The following is a 12,392-nucleotide window of genomic DNA, read 5'->3' as shown; positions in this document are numbered from 1 at the left end:
AAATCGGTTCAGATATGTTTCATCCGATTTGGTGTTAAAGTCCCACAAATACGTAACATGCACTCTACAATAATGAAAATAAACATCGGACATCAGATAGAGCTCGACAATACCTCTGCCAAATTTTTTCAAGATCAGTTTAGATTTTTATGTACGCTATACATCTTCATCCGATTTTAGGGTTTTTGTCCGCCATATATGTAATATCAGAACAAATTGACGCATTCTGTTAGTAGATAAAATTGCCCACCGACTTTTAAATACATCTGGTTTTGAGAAGATATATTTTTGTATGGACAATCTGGTTAAATATATCCTTATCCTTTGATAAAATTACTTTAAAATTATTTTCTGTGGGAAAAGCCGGCACGGATTCACAAAAAGTATGACTTTTACCTTGAAATATTTCAATTTTCGACCTAGAAATCAAAAGAAAAATATACATTTCCTTTGCATATACCTCGTACATTTAAGTAGAATTGCAAATAAATTAATGGGAATTTGTAATTTAATATCACTTGTAATGCGATTGTTTCAAGTAAATCTATTTATAAATTAACAATAGCAAAAATTAAAATATTTAGTTTACAGTGATTCAATGCTATTTGAATAAATATTCATTTAATCTCATTAAATAAATATTTCCTGTCTTTATTTATTTTCATAATCTTCTTTGGTATTATCAAAACTAATATTTCCCATCCTTCTTCAATTACCCTCTTCAAGCTTTTGATGGAACGTGTCAAAATTAAAAACAAAATGAAATTTCAATGTTACTCTCCCTGATGATCAACAATTCACTGAGAATTTTTTCGAACAAATTGTTGTTTTTTTTTTTTTTGATCATCTAATCGTCTAGATTTTATGACTCCTCTTCGCTACCATATTTAGGGAGTGCGATCGATTGAACAATGAGGCATTAGATGACGTACTCTCAGCAATGTCGTCATCTCAAAGGCGCTTCTATTAGATGAGTATTATGGAGGTTGTTGTGGAATTTTGTATTGAACAATGGGTGTTTGATTTGGGCGTATCTATTGGCGCCACAGCAACAGCTGTTGCGGCATGTTTGAAGGTTGAAATCAAAAATACTTTCTATGAAATATTGGATAATAACATTAGATTTTCAATTAACGCCATTCACATAATGTTAATCACTTAATGGGGAAAAAACAAGTAAAAAAGTATCGGTCGGCTTTGCCGACAGATGTATACCCTCAGGCCTCTTCACCCTCTATGGAGTGGGTTTTTAAAGAATGGGTCAATATTGTCAATTTCGTATCGAACCTACATAAATATGATATAAATATTATTATAGCAAATGGATATAGCAATTGTAAAGAATCACTGAGTTGTTTCGCAATTTATGACAGATAAAAATATTGAAAAATGTGTCTCTTTGTGGGTGAGGTACAAGAAGGTGTTCGCAGATATATAGGATCATCTTCAAAACAGATCTGGTGTTAGCAAAAATAATTTGTATGTGTGAAATTTGAAAAGAGTTGAATCCTTATTTCGCTTTCTTTGAGCGTTATGTTTTTCAAAATTAGATTATTGCTTTCTGTGCAGAAAATATATATCTCAAGTTTTCGACCATTTGTGGGGGAGGTACCATAAGAGGTGGACCGATATACTTCATCTTAACACCAGAGCTTGGGTTAATATAAATATTGGGATGTGCGCCATTCGAAGACAATCGGACTCATACATCACATTTTATGAGAGTTGTAATTATTCAAAATTTTGACCATATGTGGGCGAGGTACTTGAAGGAGTGAACCGATATTGTCCATTTTTACACCTAACGTAGAACTGATGCAAATATTAGGATTTGCAAAGTGAGAGCAAAATCGGAGTATCCTTTCTCTTTTTGTGCAAAAAATATATTTTTTGCAAATTTCTACCTTTTGTGGGGGAGGTACCAGAAGGAGTGGACCGATATATTCCATCTTAACATCAGATCTTGGGTTAATATAAATATTGGGATGTGTGAAATTTCAAGATAATCAGACTCTTACATCACATTTTATGAGAGTTGTGATTATTTAAAGTTTTGACCCTTTGTGGGGGAGGTACCAGAAGGAGTGGACCGATATTCTCCATTTTCGCACCAGACCTAGCAATGATGCAAATATTAGGATTTACAAAGTAGCAGAATAATCGAATTATTCTTTCTCTTTCTGTGCAAAAAAAAATATTTTTTTTTTTTGAAAATTTCGACCTTTTGTGGGGGAGGTACCAGAAGGAGTGGACCGATATATTCCATCTTAACACCAGACCTTGGGTTAATATAAATATTGGGATGTGTAAAATTTTAAGACAATCGGACACTTACATCACATTTTATGAGAGTTGTAATTATTCAAAATTTTTACCATTTGTGGGGGAGGTACTTGATGGAGTGGGCCGATATTTTCCATTTTCACACCCGACCTCACACTGACGCAAATATTAAGATTTGCAAAGTTGGAGCAAAATCGGACTATAATTTCTCTTTCTGTGCAAAAATTAAATTTTTTGAAAATTTCGAACTTTTGTGGGGGAGGTACCAGAAGGAGTGGACCGATATTGTCCATCTCCGAACTCGATCTAAGTTTGACAAAAATATTACGATGTACCAAGTTTGGACCAAATTGGATACTCCCTTCGAGAGTTATCGTGCGCACCAGCCAGCCAGACAGACAGACAGACGGACGGACGGACGGACGGACATCGCTAGATCGACTCGAAATGTTCTGAAACGGATTTGGTCCAAAGAGACCTAGGGTCTAAAACCGTTATTTCGACTAGGCACGTTTTGGCCGTATCAAATGATATATACCCTCTGTAGCCATATGGCTGAGGGTATAATAAATGGCATATTTTTGCCGTCGATAAAAAAGACTTTGAAATTTCAAATACACCTGGATGTAATTATTGGATTAAAGAAGAAGATTCATATTTAATTGTCCAAGTATTTGTTATGTTTATACCCTCAGCCATATGGCTACAGAGGGTATATATCATTTGATACGGCCAAAACGTGCCTAGTCGAAATAACGGTTTTAGACCCTAGGTCTCTTTGTACCAAATCCGTTTCAGAACATTTGGAGTCGATCTAGCGATGTCCGTCCGTCCGTCCGTCCGTCCGTCTGTCTGTCTGTCTGTCTGTCTGGCTGGCTGGTGCGCACGATAACTCTCGAAGGGAGTATCCGATTTGGTCCAAATTGGCTACAACGTAATATTTTTGTCAAACTTAGATCGAGTTCGGAGATGGGCAATATCGGTCCACTCCTTCTGGTACCTCCCACACAAAAGGTCGAAATTTTCAAAAAATATATTTTTTGCACAGGAAGAGAAAGGATAATCCGAATTTGCTCCAACTTTGCAAATCCTAATATTTGCGTCAGTGCTAGGGCAGGTGTGGAAATGGACAATATCGGTCCACTGCATCAAGTACCTCCCCCACAAATGGTTAAAATTTTGAATAATTACAACTCTCATAAAATGTTATGTAAGAGTCCGACTGTCTTCAAATTTCACACATCCCAATATTTATATTAACCCAAGGTCTTGTGTTAAGATGAACAATATCGGCCCACTCCTTCTGGTACCTCCCCCACAAAAGGTCGAAATTTTCAAAAAAAAACACATTTTTTTCACAGAAAGAGAAAGGCTAATCCGAATTTGCTCCGACTTTGCGAAATGGTGTGTGAAAATGGACAATGTCGGTCCACTCCATCAAGTACCTCCCCCACAAAATTATTAAAATTTTGAGTACCCATGAAGCTTATAAATCGCCAAATTAACATCCGATTCCATTTAGACTTGGCACATCTGTCGAAATATTTATATCATATTTTGGGTCCGATAGGAAATGGGCAATATTGGCCCATTCCTTCGGGATCTGCTCCATAGAGGGTCAAACGTTTGAATAACCTTAACACTAGTCAAAATATATTTAGATAATCGAACATAGGCTGAGGGTATATCTCTGGCGGCAATACCGACTGATACTTTTTAACTAGTTTTTGGTTGTTTAGGTCATAGCAATATAAAACCAGTAAGGAAAATTCAAAATTCAGGCGGGGCCGACTATATGATACCCTATATCACTATGCGTATTTAGTCGAGCTCCCGTAAGAAAATAAAGTCTATATTGAGAATTTATATGAAGTAGATCATACCAACTATGAACCTTATTTGAATGCGTATCATGGCTTCAGAGTGGTCACAATTTGGGAACTATGTCCAACTCTGAATCGATTTTCAACAAATTTAACGGAGGCTTTTGCACCTCTAGTACGAAATAATATAGATGTATAGTGCATGATATGACTTCGATAAGAATTATATTAAAATTTATCAGAGCATTAGATATACCGGACCGAATTCCGTGTTGAATATGAAAAAAAAATCTATTCAATTTGGACTGATATTAAATATATGGTGGACAATAACCCTAAAATCGGATGAAGATGTATAGCGAAGGTATATAAAAATCTGAACCGATCTCGATAAAATTTGGCATAATTATTTTCGAGCTGTATCTGATGTCTGGTAACAATTATCATGGTTGTGGAGGGACTTTAAATAAACTAGAAATCGGATAATGATACATATGGGAGCTATATCCAAATCTGATACGATCTCCATAAAATTTGGCAGAGTTATTTCTGGGCTGTATCTGATATCTTGTATCAAATAACATTTTTGTGGAGTGCATATTACGCATGTGAGGGACTTAAACACCAAATAGGATGAAACATATATACGGGAGGTATAGCTGCACCCATTTTCACCAAATTTTATTTACTTGCTTCTAGACTGAATTCGGTCGGATGTGGCAAAATGTAGAAGATTTGGACTGATATTAGCCATTTGGTGTACAATTAACACGAAATGGGTTGAAGATATATGGGAGCTCTACCCAAATCTGATCCTCTTGTGAGGGGAGCTTATGGGAGCTATAGCTATATCTGAACCGATTTTCACAAAAAATTAATGTACTTGCTTTTGGGCTGAATTCCCTCGGAAATGCCAAAATTAAGTTCATTTGAGGTGATATTAGCCATTTGGTGCACAATAAACCAGATATCGGATAAAGATATATATGGGAGCTACATCCAAATCCTATGCGATCTCGATAATATTTGACGAAATCCGTTAATTGTGTGAAATTCTCTTCAAATTTCACACATTGCAATGGTTTTATTAACAAAAAATCTGCTGTGAAGATGGAATATATCGGTCTACCCCTTCTGGTACCTCCCCCACACCTGGTCAAAATTTCGAATAACCATGAAGCTTATACAATTCAAAATTCCTTTCAAATTTCACACATTACAATATTTTTATTAACACAAGATATGGTGTGAAGTTGATAGATATCGGCTCACTCATTCAGGTACCTCCCCCACAAAGGGTCACAATTTTCATTACTTATATTTCTTATAGTTTGCGAAAAACATCATCGATTCTTTCAAAATTTGGTAACCAGTAGTGGTATTCTCTAACGCATTTTTTGAGTTAACGACAAATATCGGTAAAATTAAAACGCAAAAATGTGAACTAAAAGTCCAAATCAAAGTTGACAACACTATTGCTATCGATAGGACTTAACTATATTTTGGTCGGTAACTTGATAAAAATTGTCGTTAAGTACCCAAATTATAAGCATTTTAATTTTACCGATTTTTGTCGTTAACTCGAAAAATGAGTTAGAGAATCGGACTGTAAATATCTGATGTGAATGTAGAATTCATCGTCTCAGTCCTTCTCGAAGAGTGGGTGTTTCACTACTCTCTAAAAAAAATTGTGTGGGAACCGTGTCGCTCGAAATAGAGTGGGAGTTTGCTCTAGATGAAATTGAGAGAAAATAAAATCATAAAAATTTCTAATTATTTTCTCTTTTGAGTTAAGCTGGTATTGAAAATTAGAATGTAGCGAAATCCCATCAAATATCCATCATCAAATGATTTTTGTCTTTAAAAGCCAACATTTTCAAATAAAAAATATATTTTTGCTGTTTTGTATGTGTTGTTTAAGAAAGAGAAGAAGTAGCCGGGGCCGGCGGATTTTCGTTCCAAACGCAACACCAATATTGTGAAAATACAGTTACATAGAAATACAACAACGATATGACAAGAATAGAATCTTCTCGTTTTCAAACGAATTTTGCTACCACTCTACGACCAAAATCGAAAAAAAACTTTGCTTGCTTTGTTTTTTTCTACTTCCATTCACTCTTTACGAGAAATCGATCTTATCACCCACCTATTGACACACCACACATCAAAAATTCTAAAGTCATGAAAAAAATTTTAAATTCAAATTCGCCTTTTTGGACGAATCGACCGACAATTTTCTTGAAATCGAAATGTGTTCACGGATAAGTGAACATGTTTTTATAATAAAAGAGAATAGCGGGGCTACCTAGTGTAGATGAGAGGGATTTGTTAAACTGGGATCTTCTTAATACAGTCCACATGAAATAAGATAAGAAAATGTGGTGAGCAGACCTTCGAGTTAGAAATAAATAATACAGAATTTTCAATTGCTGCATGTGTTATGGTGGAGTTAGATTATGGGATGTAATCTTTACTCAGACTGATAAGCAAGTGCAGCATGTTTGCTTGCCACATGTGAGATAGCTATGCGTGTGTATGACCTCCCCCTAAGGTTTATGGTGGCATGGTGCATATGCATGTGTACGGTTGGTATCTATCTCTCTCTCTCTCTCATTTACACTTAGTTATAATTTAGGTTAAGTCATATTATCACAACTAGTTCTTAAGAAATGTTTTTAATAAATAAATTCAGTGTCTTACAAACGCTCAAACGGAAAAGACGTTTGGTCTTTTAATCGATCCCAATTTACATTGGTCCACCGAGCCGGATCGGTAGAGGATAAATGTTGAAGAATTTGCCTTAACATCGAGGAAATTCTATCAGGCTAAAATTGGTCTTCAAGAGTGGAAAATTACCGAGCTAAAACTACAGCTGGAATTGTTCCCATACAGAAGAAATTTATAAGCCAAATAAAAGGATGCTGAGTCAGAAGGAGACTTCAGCACAGAAGACTGTGGTGGCGGTGCACACCGAGGGGGCTTCATATTTGAAATCTTCAGAAAGAAGGGATGATGCATATGCCCAGGAGGACGAATCGGTGAAACGGCCGCCAATGATGGAAATAAAGGAAGATGTTGCCATTCTTCTCGAAATGATGGGTACCATTATGGAAATAATGAGTACATTAAAGACGGAAGAAGCCATACAAGGCGTATTTGACTTCGCCAAAGAAAAACTTATGGACGCGGCAAGAGACATAATATTGTATCCATGCGTTCATAGGCGGTTTTTAGAGATGCTTCTAAAGAAGTCCAAACTAGCCGCTGCTATCAGAGCAAGTCAGGCGAATGGGACAGCGAAGCTGTATTTGGAAGATGTTAAGGTCATCCTTAAAATCACGCACGCTCTTAATGTGGAGACCAAAGAGAAAGTCCTTGGCTTGAAGAAACAAGTGGCCTACATAACATCCGAATTGGACAGCGAGCGAGAGGGGCGCAAAGCAGCGGTAGCCGTAATGAGAAAAATTGAAGGTGATATTAAGGAAATGGAGTTTGCCTTGATTTCACAGAAAGATGAAAAAGAAGATGCCCTCAAACTTGTCTCCAAATTGAAGGAGGAAGTCGAAAATGCTGTGTGTGTTGCCGAGGATACTAAGAACAAATTACGAGCGGCTAACCAGGAGGCAGAACGCGAGGGCAAGGCGTTGAATGCGGTAATAAGACAACTTAGTGACGAGTTGTCTTGTGCAAAAAGAGAACGACTTGCAGCTGCAACCGAACGTGACGGGTTGGCTGCAAATCTAGAAGCTGGTGAAGAAAAAGAAAGAAGGATATTTCTGCTGGAGGCTGAAGTATTGCAACTTAAGGAAAAGTTGCTCATATCGCAGAAAGCATCCAAAATCGAGGCTGATGAATTGACTGCAAAACTAGTGGTCAATATCAACAAAGATATGATGGTTGAAGAGGTTAATATGGAAGACCCAATTGCCGAAAGAGAACCAACTTTGGAAAAGTTAGATGAACAGCTCCCTGGAAAACTGGACACAGGGAGATTGGAAGAAGTCGAAGATAAGCTGTTTGCCAGCGAGATTAAAACTAAGAAGAAAAGCAATATGCGTCGCTGGAGTAATAAGATGCTGGAAGACGGTCAAGTTGTGATGAAGATGTCTAGTGGAAGTGGTGCAGTGAATAAAATACAAGCCGGAGTGACAGAAAATTTTGAACACAGGAACGATAAACTGTCCAAAGTCGGTAAGATGGCTCTACCAGAGAAGGATGAGAACTTTGATCGCAGAAAGAAAACAACACATAAAATGGATTCAGCCTGGAAATTGAAGCCGGCAGATAAAGGAGGTGGGATGTTCAAGAGAGACAGGCTGGAAAGATGGAGGAGTTACTTGGGTGTTATAACTTAACTTCTTTTCTCTTAAAATGTCACTTCTATTAGATCTATTTTATTGTTCATATTTGTAATTTTTATATTTTATATGTATTTTTGCCCCTGCCAAGAATGTTCACGGATAAGTGAACATGTTTTTATAATAAAAGAGAATAGCGGGGCTACCTAGTGTAGATGAGAGGGATTTGTTAAACTGGGATCTTCTTAATACAGTCCACATGAAATAAGATAAGAAAATGTGGTGAGCAGACCTTCGAGTTAGAAATAAATAATACAGAATTTTCAATTGCTGCATGTGTTATGGTGGAGTTAGATTATGGGATGTAATCTTTACTCAGACTGATAAGCAAGTGCAGCATGTTTGCTTGCCACATGTGAGATAGCTATGCGTGTGTATGACCTCCCCCTAAGGTTTATGGTGGCATGGTGCATATGCATGTGTACGGTTGGTATCTATCTCTCTCTCTCTCTCATTTACACTTAGTTATAATTTAGGTTAAGTCATATTATCACAACTAGTTCTTAAGAAATGTTTTTAATAAATAAATTCAGTGTCTTACAAACGCTCAAACGGAAAAGACGTTTGTGTCTTTTAATTGATCCCAATTTACAAAATGTTTAAAAATGGTATTTTTTTAAACTACCTATCTCTAGGGTCTTCGAAACCAAAAAAAATAATCACAAAATTTGTATTTCTGGTCAAGTTTGTCCGAAAGGATTTGTAACAGTCTTTGATCCATCAAAGGTACGTTCCCGTTTAGACAATAGCCGATTCAGCGGGAAAAACAACGTTTTTTTCTCTAAAGTTTGTAAAGGGCAACCTTAAATGTTTTGTTTAAGTTTGTGATTTATTTTAATTTTATCGCCCACTCATGAACATTGCCTCTCAATGACGTTAACTTATGTCAAAATCGTTTTCGATTCCCAGAGAATCGTGATTCAGATTAACATTTTTTTATAAAAAAGAAAACTTTTTATTATTAACAACAGCAAAAAATACTACCTCAACAAAGCATGACACACATATTCATAACTGAAAAATGCGATTATTTTTTTGAGTAAAAAAAAATCGAAACCATGCCGCAATCCACTCTCCCTCACATTTGGGCGATAAGAAATTTGTTTAATGACCACACCAATACAACGATAACAATGCCTATTGAATTAAGTTGATATTTTTGTTTACAAATTTGATTAATTATCGATGCGCGTTTATATTGTTTTTATGGGAAATTATTATTGTATTTTTTTGTTTCCTCTTATTTATGTTTTAAAGTGGCGGCCAAACAATCGTCACAAGCCGGCATATATTTGGCTGCTTCTCTACATTGGACTATATTTCACAAGTGGTTGTTGCTGCTGTTGTTGGTGGCCAGCAACCTTGTAGGCGGGAATCGCCTAGATAAGCTTAAAGTGGGAGACGACAACAGCAACAAACAACGGTAGCAACAATATACACTTCAAAATGCTGTTGATATAATCAAAACAAACTTAAATATGTTGTCGTAGTTGTTAAACGAAAAAAAAATAATAATCGAAATAAATCTTTTTCAGAGATTTCCAATTTGAATGGCATTATTCAAGTGGCTGGTTTTTGGGAAATCTCAAAAATCTTTGTTTCGTCAGGCATGAGGCATGATTCAAAGTGGTCAAGTTTCAAGGTTGTAGTATAGTAGTAGGTAGGTAATGGCGACCTAAGTACAATTCTACAAGGCATTGCATTTTTGTTTGAAAAATGTGTTGACGCCTAAAAGTATGCTCTGCATGGTGAGATGAAAAAACTGCAACCAACTTCAGACTGCTGTTATTTCAAAGCCAATCGTTCGACAGCTGTTAAAATTATTCCAATGACAGCTCGTTATATTGTTTACAAGCATACAAAAGCATTTGAGAATTTTCCAGAAAAAAGTTATTCGTGATGAAATTCAAGCGTGATAGTGTCTCTATATTTGGCTGGAAAATCACAAGTAGCTATCGTTAGAGCACTCCAGCATTTAAATGTCAATAAATCTATTGTGTCTCATACCATCGCTCGTTACCGTGATACTGGTAGCGTAGCCCGATGTCAAGGAAGTGGAAGGAAGAACACAGCAACATCAGCAGAAATGGTACGAAAATTAAAGAAGCAACTTGATCGAAACCGGCGCCGCTGTGAACGAAAAATGGCTCGTGAGCTGAACATACCGCATTATTCCATTCGGCAAATATTGAAAAATGAGCTCGGGGCAAAGCCATTGAACTTACACCGCAACAGAAAGAAAATAGACTAAAAAGAGCTAATGAGTTGCTTCGCTGGCCGAAACTGGTGAACTGCCGAAGTGGACGGAAGAAAACAGCAACATCAGCAAAATGGTTCGAAAAGTAAAGAAGCGACTTGATCAAAACCCGCCGTGAGCTGAACATATCGCAATATTCCATTCGGCAAATATTGAAAAATGAGCTCGGTATAAAGCCATTGAAATTCCAAAAAGTGCAAGAACTTACACCGCAACAGAAAAAAAAATGATTCAAAAGAGCTGAAGAGTTGCTTCGCTTGGCCGAAAGTTGTGAACTGCTGAATTTGGTTTTCTCCGATGTGAAAATATTCGATGTCCAGAAGTTTGTAAACAAACAAAATGATCGTGGTTACTTGCCAAAGAGGTCAGCTGAAAATGTGCATCTTCGGTTGGCCACCACAACTCAAACGCCGGCCTTGGTGATGGTGTGGGCCGCCATAGCAGCCGATGGTCGCTCTCCGCTCGTATTAATCAACCGTGTCATTGTGGAGGGTATTTTAAAGACTTGGAAACGCAAGAATTTTGCCGCATACCTTGGATATTCCAACAGGACTCATCACCATAGCACTCAGCACGCGCCCCCCAAGAATGGTTACAAAATGAGGTTCCTCGCTTCATTTCCAACGCACAGTGACCACCAAAATCTCCGGATACCAATCCGTTGGACTATTGTTTCTGGAGTATTTTGGAATGCAAGGTTGACACCAAAAAATACCAATGTGTCGATCATTTTAAGAAAGCGCTTCGCCGGGAATGGGCCAAAAAACTGCAGAGCAACATTCGGCCAGTGTGTGACGGTTTCATTGGCCGTTTGAAGGCCATAATTCGTGCCAAAGCTGACCAATTCGAACAAATCGAAACTTATTCCAAAATTTGATACCATTTCCGACATTTTTTGCTTTCATTCAATGAAATGTAAAGAAAAATGTAAAAATTATGACGTTTGACTTTGTCGCAGTTTTTTTATCGCACCCTGTATATGGGAGCTATAGCTGAATCTGAAACGATTTTCACCAAATTTGATGTACTTGCTTCTTGGCTGAATTTGGTCGGATGTGCCAAAATTGAGGTCATTTGTGCTGATATTGGCCATTTGGTGTACAATTAACCCGAAATCGGTTGAAGATATATATGCGATCTTTTTCTATATTTGAACCGATTCAATTTTAATAGGGTTCGTCCTTGGGCCAAAAAAAATATTGTTTGGAAAATTTCATCTCAATCGGATCATAAATTTGACCTGCCTTTTTTTCACAAAAATACATAGACAGACAGACTAACATGCATCAATCGACTCAGAAAGTGATTTTATGAATACAGTATTTTTTGCTTACCTGCACAATCAAAAATTGCACGACATCTTGTGCAGCAATGCCCAAAATGCAGGTAGCTTCATTGCATTTATCTGCACAATGAAGCAGGTATCTTTAATTTTACTTACGTGCACAAAAAGTGCAGTTATCTTTAATTTTCTATTTGTGCACAATAAAGCAGCAGCAGCATAACCATCTTTTAGTGTGGGAGAGGATGCGAGAATATGTTTTTAATGCATGCTCTTTTCTTGTGTTGTTATTGTTTTTGCGAATACAAAAACAAAAACGAAGTGGTATTTTTAGTGTCTTTTTTGAATTTGCAAAAAATTTTCTTGTGCAGATAAATACAACTTTT

General features: G+C 36.8%; 1 protein-coding gene across 4 annotated transcripts in view; it reads right to left on the bottom strand.

Moving 5' to 3' along the window:
- LOC101900611 (uncharacterized) overlaps window positions 1–12,392 on the bottom strand; it is a 153,818-nt gene that overhangs the window by 128,606 nt on the left and 12,820 nt on the right. The gene's annotated exons all lie outside the window — the stretch shown is intronic.

This window comes from Musca domestica, unplaced genomic scaffold (assembly GCF_030504385.1).
Source record: "Musca domestica strain aabys unplaced genomic scaffold, Musca_domestica.polishedcontigs.V.1.1 75, whole genome shotgun sequence".
Taxonomy (NCBI): Eukaryota; Metazoa; Arthropoda; class Insecta; order Diptera; family Muscidae; genus Musca; species Musca domestica.
This window is presented reverse-complemented; position numbering and strand designations above follow the sequence as displayed.